Source organism: Chiloscyllium plagiosum, unplaced genomic scaffold, assembly GCF_037043375.1.
Source record: "Chiloscyllium plagiosum isolate Xiang-an unplaced genomic scaffold, Cpla_swu_hap1 HiC_scaffold_48, whole genome shotgun sequence".
Lineage (NCBI taxonomy): Eukaryota > Metazoa > Chordata > Chondrichthyes > Orectolobiformes > Hemiscylliidae > Chiloscyllium > Chiloscyllium plagiosum.
This window is the reverse complement of record NW_028270186.1, coordinates 49,396,164-49,405,837: the sequence shown is the minus strand read 5'-3', so window position 1 is coordinate 49,405,837 and position 9,674 is coordinate 49,396,164.

Below are 9,674 nucleotides of genomic sequence, written 5' to 3'. Positions count from 1 at the left end.
AGCTGAGAGAGGGTTATCTCCCATTGTGAGGTCAGAGACCCAGCCGCAGGTTGATGGGACTCAGGGGTCAGGCCCCACTGCGCAGCCTCTGTAGAATCTCCATGTCTGTGTTCCCCAAGGGGAAAGGCACATCCAAGAAGGAGTCACTGCGGGCCTCACTATAGGCTGCACAGAGGGACACTGACAATTACACATGGAGCTTGGACAGCTAGTTCCAAGGGAACCGACGTGAAACCTGTGCCCTGTGACCTTGCTTGGTAATTGAACCTGCGTGTGTTCAGGAAAGGAACTCATCCACTGGGTTCAATCCAGCCATTCAAAAGGATCGAATATCTACTGTACGAATACCTGATATACTTCCAAACACCTCATGGAGACTATCATTTACAGCAGATTCTAGTCGATTGTACAACCAGAGAATTACACTGAAAAATATAAATAATTCTCTGCATTAACTCATTCATAAAGGAATCATTCCATTGGTCAGGTATTTGTTGGAGAAGCACAGGCTGGCGTTGCATGTCAGGCCCCTGCAAAAACCTGGACATGTGGCCTTCACTGTCTGTGCTGTCACTTATTCCTCCCGAGAAGGTGGTGGAGAGTGAGCTCACTTCCTTAATCACTACAGATTACTGGAATATTGTGTGCATTTGTTCCTGGGTCCGCACCTTCAATCATGGGGATGGATTGGAAAGAATGGAACTTTTCAGATTGGGAATCTGATGGGATTTTCAAAAATCATGACACCTCTGGAAGAAACTGTTCCCCGAATATAAGGTTCAAGAATGAGACAACACAGGCTGGAATTATCTGCAAAAGTAACAGATGTGTAGTGAGAGATGTTTTTTGTTGACACAACGCTTGGTGTTTGTGTGGAGGGCCCTGCTGGAGTTCGAATGGAGGCGGCTCCAACTGACGCTTTTAACAGGGAACTAGGTCATTATTTGAATTTCACTGTGGGGTGGAGAGTCAATGGACAGAACAGAGTGTCACAGTTATTTAGTTTCTGAACCTCAAACTCCCATTTTGTCAATGAGGACTTGGTCACTGACATCAAGAGATGTCAGCATGCTGACGCTTGGCTTAGGAGTCTTTGTTGTGGACATCGAGCTTTACTCACTGTCAACCTCCAGACAACGGGACATGTCTTCAGAATTTGCAAATGACACAAATTGAAAATGCAGAAAACAGGGAAGAGAAGAGTAGCAGAATTTAGGAGGACACATGCAGAAGTTATTTCTATTCGGTCTGAGGATGAACGTGGTCCACAGGATCCTGATATCCTCACAATCAGAGCCAGACTTCCTTATTGTTCGTGGCCAATTAATATGAAGCACAGAATTCCTATGAAACAGACACGAGAGAGGCGAGAGCTTTCTGTTTGTCATAAAGAGCAAAACAGTCACTCAATGACGTTGGGGGGGGGAGGGGGGGGGGGAAGACATTTCCTGTATTTAATCAAAATCACACTCTGACATGGCGAACCCTCCAGCTACCTGAGGGATTGTGATTTGTAAAGCATATTCCACGTGAAGCTGGTTCAGAATCAGTCACAGATTTTTTTTAAATCTGCAATCTGACTAGATTGATCCTGAAGGCAGAAGTTTTGGAGACGCTGCAGAAAAGATTTACCACCATGCTTCCTGGACTGGAGGGCATTTCTTATGAAGTAATATTGAGGGGCCGAGGGCTTTTCTCATTGATGTGAAGAAGAATGCGGGGTGAATTGATAAGGGCGTATATAATGATAAGAACCACAGATAGAATGAATAGCCAGAGACTTCTTCCCAGTACAGAAATGTCTTCATAAGGGGGCATAATTTAAAAGTGATTGGAGGAAGGTTATTGGGGAGATGAGAGGTAAGTTCTTTCTATGCACCGACCAGACTCTGTGGCGGTGGTAGTTCAATCAGATGCATTATGGATGTTTACGCGACTCTTGGATAGGCACATGGAAGATAGGTTATGCAGATTATTTTGATCATAAAATAGATTTACCGATCAGCACATCATCGAGGGCTGAAGGGCCTGTACTGTACTCTTTTATATCAATTGTCCTCCACATTATTGACTCCACTGTCAGTTAAAGTTTTGATACCATATATCCCCCTGAATGATAATGTTTAAGAACTTCTCACCATTTTCAACGGGATCATTCAGTTTCTGTTCGATTCCTCCGACAAACGTGAACCAATTGTTGTAATTGTACCATTCTCTACCACGACCTTTGGAGAGCGAGTGGGAATATAGCGTTGAGTTAGGGAATCAGGCATGATCACATTGAATGGAGAGCAGGCTGTAGGGGCTGAATGGCTTCGTCCTGCTCCTGGTTTCATTCCGCTAAATGTCCTCCTCAAAATCTCATCCTAAAAAGTATCAGTGATTACATTGGGGAAGCACATCAGTAGTTGTTTTCGTTGAGATTTTCCTGCATCTTGAAACTTTGATTTTTCTTTGCAGTGACGATGAACAGTCAGTCTGAGAATAAAAGTGGTCCTCAGGATTCCTGATGGCGTCTCAATGAAAAAAAAATCATAGGAACGCTTCCTTACTGTTAATGACCAATCGCATAGAATAAAGAGAGACACTTCATGGAACTTCCAGATTGTTCACAGACCCTGGATGTTAATTTGCTTTGTGGATTACGGACTATATAAATGTAGAGGAATTACACTGGATAACCGCAAGTAACGTGAGGATGATATTTATAAACCCTGCAAAAAAATCTTAAGGGTATCCGAAAATGTTTTAAATGTAATTGAACGGTTTTGAAATTTATTCAGCATTGTCGAGGGAATGGGAGCTAATTTCAGAAACCGAGAGAGACTTACAGGCACAGATAGAGAGCCACAGCCACAGGTACAGGATAAGATTGCCATGGAGGTGTTTCGGAGCTCACTCTGTGACCCACAATAGGCAAGGCAGCAACAGATGGAATGCAGTCATTTTCTGGTTATATGGACGATGTTTTGTTTACTATCTGGCACAGTATTGTCCCTGTCCTGGGAGGGTTTGATATGGAAAATGCAAAGGCAGATTTATTCTTTATCTAACTCAGTGCTGTTCCTGCCCTGGGAGTGGTTGATGGGAACAGTGTAATTGGGCTTTAATCTGTACTGAACCCTATGACTATGTTAGAGATTGATGGGGACAGTGTCGGGGGATTAAAACAAAACCTAACCTCATGCTGAACGTGGCCTGAGATTTCAAAGGGTTCCAGTCTATTGTTAGATTACTCGACACTGAACCTATTTATAGATTCCAGAAGCAACAACGATATTTTCTCCCTATCTAATCCTGCAGTTGCTCTCATTGACTCTCAAACTTTCATCATTTTAGACTATTCAAAATTCCAGGGATACTGTCCAGGGTTTGTGTCATTTCCATTGCTTTTGAACCCGTGCCGTCCAACTATAGTTCTGTGAATCTACGCTGCATTCATTTGCACATGGACTCCCAAGTCCCCAACCCGTTCTTGCCTTTCTCTGTTTATAAAGTCGCTGTCAGCGCTGTGCTGACATGAAGTGACGACCTGAAACAAACCTATAATGGCTACTGACACTTTTGGAATCATTTGTCCTGGTTTGGCAGATTAAAACACATTGCACACTTTATACATTTTCATCTCTCGGCGTCCTGCAGATGAAATAAATTGGCATGTGAATCGATGCAATTTCGATGTTAGAGGAGGGATAATCTAAATCAAATGGTACATTGGTAAACTGGATGCAGGAGCAGAGAATCTTCAGTTTGAGTCTGAATTCTGTCAGCACAGGTGAGGGGCAAATGTGTGAAAAGTTTTTTTTTCTCCCATTGATACATTCCTATATTGTAGAAATGTAAATTTATAAATTAAACTGTAAAAGCAGGATATGGAGAACTCTGTTAAAAAGTTTCCATTGATTAAGATGCAGATTCCAGAATCCTTTTAAGGTCCGTGCCCTGAGATTTTTAAAAGTCTGTCTAACTTTCCAAACTTCAAGAGGAAAATACGGTAGTAATATGACAGGTCAGCTACTGAATTGTAGGTGCGTGGTCTTGTTCAGAATCTGTCAGAGATTTAGCGTGGAGTAAGATGTATTTTATCCAGATACCAGGAATTTATCAAGGACCAGCCTGACGTAAATTGCCTTCAAATTTTGTGTTCTCTAAAAATAAAGAAATTGATTTACCATCAAGCAAGCCTATCGGAATGTGTATCATTAGTATAAATTTGTGAAAGAGTAACTGTGTATGTGAATGAGCGAGTGTGGCTTTGAGGTGTCTGTGACTGATTGACTGAGAGTTGGTGGCTGAGGTTGGCTGAGTGAGACGTTGTGTTCGAGTGTGAGATTCTGAGATCTGGAGTTTTCAATGCTCTACTGTGCGTGTGACTGAACATGTGTGACTGCATGACAGTGTGTCTGTGCGTATGAGCTATGTAAGAGTTTGTGATAGACACTATAGAGGCAGCTTTACTCTGTAATCTAACACAGAGCTTCCCTGACATGGGACTGTTTGTGGACATATCTGTACATTGTATGTAACCCTATTTTTCCCGGACCCTAGGAGGTTTATTTGGAGAAAGTGTACAGGGAAATGTACTCTGCCTATAAGCCAGTGATATAACTATGCTAAGTGCATTTGATAGGGACAGTTTGGGGATAGGGGTTGATTCGTCATTATCTAATTCCACGGTGAACATGGTCTGGTAGTTAGAAAAGCTGAAGTGCAGAAACAGCTTTACTCTGAACTTAACTCCATTCACTACCGAAATACAATCTGAAAGAACTGCAGATGCTGTCAATCAGAAACAAACCCAAAAGTTCCTGAAAAACCTCAGCAGGTCTGGCAGCATCTTTGAAGAGAAATCAGCATTAAAGTTTCAGGTCTGGCTCAGATAAAAGGTGACCGGATACGACGTGGTAACTCTGGTTTCTCTGTTCAGATGTTGCCAAAACTGCTGAGCTTTTATCAGCAATTTGTTTTTTTCCCTATTCTCTCCCTGTTCTACGAATTGCTCCCCTCAATTAGCTTAGAGACTTTGTTCTGCTGTACATCAGCTTGCTGACAACACATGGAATTCCAGTCTCTCACTCAGACGAGAGTAAATGAATATATAATCCCAGCGGTGTGAAATTCCCCTGCCCTATCACTGTACATTTCCCTGACTAATGCACCTAACCTTCACATGTCTGATCACTATGGGCAATTTAGCATGGCTAATATTACTGAACGTGCACATGTCGAAGCAAACCAGACCATCCGAAAGAACCCCACGCAAACACGGGGAGAACTTACAAACTCCATTTACAGTCGCACAATACTGGAATCAAACACGAGTCCCTGGAACTCTGAGGCAGCAATGCTAACCACTGAGTCACTGTGCCACCCAAACAGTTAAGTTTAAAATTGGGACTGGGAATACAAAAAGCTGCAGTTTCTCCAAAAATAAAGTTTTATGGAGTACATCAGTTCAATAAGGTAGTTCACTACCATCTTCTCAAGGGCTGATGGGAATAAGGGATAAATTCTGTGTCCAGCCAGTGATGCTCACGTCCGATGAACAAACGAAAACTTCATCCCTTTGCCTTGCTAATACCTTGCTGCCCCTGCAGATTAACTCAATGTGTTTTAATATCCTAGGACACACACATCACTCTCTACGTCAGAGTCCTATAACATTTCCCCATTTAAACTAAAGTCTCTGTCGATTCTCCATGACACTCTCCACTTTGTATTGTAATGGACAGGGCTTTGCCCATTCACTTACCATCGCTACATCGATCTGTTTGACAGCAGCTTACTTCCACTTCACAATTTACTTGTAAACTAGTTTCACCAATAATATACTCAGATTTTAGATCAAGACTGACTTGAGCAGATGCCTTTTGGAAATCTTCTGTCGCTCTCTGTTCCTTACTCAGTGTGTCTGCCTGTTTCGCTCTGCTCGCCCAGAATATCTATGAATTGTCACGTTCATCCGTTATTATTTTGGAGATGTTTCATGGTGTCCATACCTCCTGTACGATCACAGTAAAACGTCTTCACCTCCCTAGGCCCAAGTCCTGGTCATAATTGCCAAACTCTCCAAATATTTGGTGACGCCACCACTTTAACTCTCCCGATTTGTGTCCAAGGTGGTGGACTATGATGTTGAATCAATTAATAAGATCCAGGTTAAAGGAGTACTTGACTGAAAGTAAATACACTTCTACTAAGGGACTGTAAAAAAAAAAATCGGGATTTCCAAACATCAAAGCTTCAATAAACAATCCTGGATGTCAGATAAACAGGACATTCACACACCTGGGTCGGACTCAAGCCCCAATCCCCCCGACACAGAAAGGTTCCTGTATCAAACAACATACGGTATTGGAATCAAATGCAGCTTTTGTGAGCAGGACATAGCACATGGGCTGAGGAAAATTGTCCATGTGGATGTTACGAATCAGGAATATAATTGGGAATCCAAACTTAACAGAAACAATCAAGTCAAGAACTCTGTGAGTAAGTTCTGGAATACATCTATTTTCGTTGAAAATGGGAACCCTCTTGGATAACAATCGAGAATTACTGCCTGTGTGTGTGTGTGTGTGTGTGTGCGTGTGTGTGTGCGTGTGCGCGCATGCGTATGGACGTGCGTTTCTGTGGTGATAATTGAGAGTGAGTTAATTTTCTATCACTTCTCAGATTATACATATCTTCAAAATGTTTGGTTAGGCATCATCGAGGGAACTTTACTCTGTATTTAACCCAGTGTTGTCAATTGATCTCACAGCTTGCTATATACTGTTTTCAAGGATCCATCCATTGCCACATCTTATATTTGCTAGTATCCTTTTCAGACTGTCCTTCAGCCACTCAGTGACATCCCAGACTCAAGGAGGCAGCGTGCTACCTGGTGTCGCATCTGCACTGTCACAGACATCTGCCTGGTGCCCAAACAATGCAATCCCCTTATCACTATTGCTCTCCACTTCTTTTGTTTTCTTAAATAATTAAATTCAGAGAAGGTTCATTTAAACTCGGAGGCAACAAATGTAACTTTTCGATTTGAAAGTGGAGGGAGGCAGAAAACAGGGCCGCTGCTGAAATTTTGTCCAAGCAACAATGTTAAACCTTTTCATCGTTCTGTGGTTCCTAATATTTATACATTTCCTGTACTATAGTATTGAAGTATTTCAGGGGGTGGGTGCTGCCTTGTTACGGAATGATGAAATGAGAATAAATGACCTAGTTCTCCAAAAATATCTAGTTGCTTTCATTCAAAAAGTGTTTGCTGGTTCCTCTCGTGGCGGCCAGAGGGGATCGCTCTCCCGCACCTCACGGCCCCGGCACGAGTCACCTGTTGCCTCGTCTCGCTTCCTCGGTGTCAGACTTTCCCCACTGGTTGTGGCCATTCTTTTTGTGACGTCACTGCGCAGCCGCTTGCGCCTTTGAGTCATTCAGGGCATTAAGAGACTGTCAGAAATAAAAGAATGTACAGGGACAGGAGCAAAGTGTCCCAGAGAGAAAAAAAACTTGCTGCGTGTACAGTGACACTGGGAGGCCAGCAGAGGGCGGTATTTTATCACTTTAATAAAAAAGAGGGACACACAGTGACAGAGAGAGTCAGATACATTTCTTCATCAAATTTTAATTAATTCATTGATTGATCAACTCACGTTAACACTTCTGGTAATGTTGAATCGACATCCTCACTCCCAGGCCCCACTTCCCCTGTCTTGAGTAGTTTTGTGCAGGTTGCCCTCTTCCTAACAACATTTGCAGCACTTGGACTGCTTATGCTCCTGACTCTGATACCCTCTTCTTTGCAGTTCCTGCTGAGGTTCATTTTACAGTCGGCTACCATACACCCAGAAGAACGTAAAGTCTCACACACACTCTCATTACGAGGATGAATGTTTGAATCATAAGCATTCATATTACCTGTGGGGTATTTCAATAATCCCATGCATTGCTGAAACCTTCAGGATGATGGGCTTATAGCCGAGAAATGGGTTTTGTGTGTGTGGATCTTCATTGTCTGCCAGGACAATTCGTTAACATGTTTCCCTATGAGCTATAAAGAAAAAATGAACACAAGAAATAGGAGCATGAGTCTGGAATTCGGCTCCTCGAACCTGCTCCGATTTTAAATACAATCATGGCCGATCTCATCTATGAAGTGCTTGAAGAGGTTAGGAATGGGGGCAAACATTACCTCCGAGATTGATCAGGTCCTCGAGAATTCGCCTCGATCGTAATCGATCCATGCAGACCCCATCTCTCTGGCACTTCACTCATCTCTGGAACATCTGGATAACATGGACAACTACATCAGACTTCTGTATATTGGCTTTAGCTCTGCCTTGAAGACCCTAATGCCAATAAGACTCATCGACATTTCTGAGTCCTAGGACTTTCCTCACATCGAGAACTGGATCTTTAACTTTCTGACCTGCAGATCACAATGAATGAGGATAGTTGGAATCTCCTCCTCTTCAATAGTACGCAATACTAGTTCCTTCAAGGCTGTTACTCAGCCCCCTTCAATATTTCTTACCCTCTCATGACTGTCCCGCCAAATTCAGCTCTAACTCCATTTACAGATTTACTAATGACACCACGATAGTGCGTAGGTCTCAAAACCGACCTAGATTACACCTCCTCCCACCCTGCCCTCTGTAAAAACGCCATCCTATATTCCCAATTCCTTCACCTCCACCGCATCTGCTCCGAAGTGGACCAATTCCAATACCGAACAACCCAGATGGCCTCCTTCTTCAAAGACCGCAATTTCCCCTCAGACGTGGTTGACGATGCTGTCCACCGCATCTTCTCCACTTCCTGCTCCTCCGCCCTTGAACCGCGCCCGTCAAATCGCCACGAGGACAGAACCCCACCTTAGGTCCTTACCTAACACCCAACCAACCTCCAAATATCGTATCATCCTTTGTCATTTCTGCTACCTCCAAACAGACCCCACCACCAAGGACATGTTTCCCTCCCATCCCCTATTAGCGTTCTGGAAAGACCACTCCCTCGGCGACTCCCTCGTTAGTTTCACAACCCCCACCAACTCAACTTCCACTCCCAGCACCTTCCTCTGCAACCGCAAGAAATGCAAAACTTGCGCCCACACCTCCCCCTCACTTCTCTGCAAGGCCCCAAGGGATCATCCCATATCCGTCACAAATTCACCTGCACCTCCACACACAACATTTACTGCATCCACTGCACCCGATGTGGCCTCCTCTACATTGGGGAGACAGGCCGCTTACTTGCAGAACATTTCAGAGAAAACCTCTGGGAAACCCGCACCAAACAACCCAGCCACGTTGTGGCTGAACACTTTAACTCCCCCTCCCACACCGCCAAGGCCATGCAGGTCCTTGGCCTTCTCCATCGCCAGACCATGGCAACAGACGCCTGGAGGAAGAGCACCTCATCTTCCGCCTAGGAACCCTCCAACCACAAGAGATGAATGCAGATTTCTCCAGCTTCCTCATTTCCCCTCCCCCCACCTTATCTCAGTGCCAACCCTCGGACTCAGCACCGCCTTCTTGACCTGTAATCTTCTTCCTGACCTCTCCGCCCCCACCCCCACTCCGGCCTATCACCCTCACCTTAACCTCCTTCACCTACGCATTCCCAACGCCACTCCCCCAAGTACCTTCTCCCTACCTTTTATCTTAGCCTGCTTGGCACAC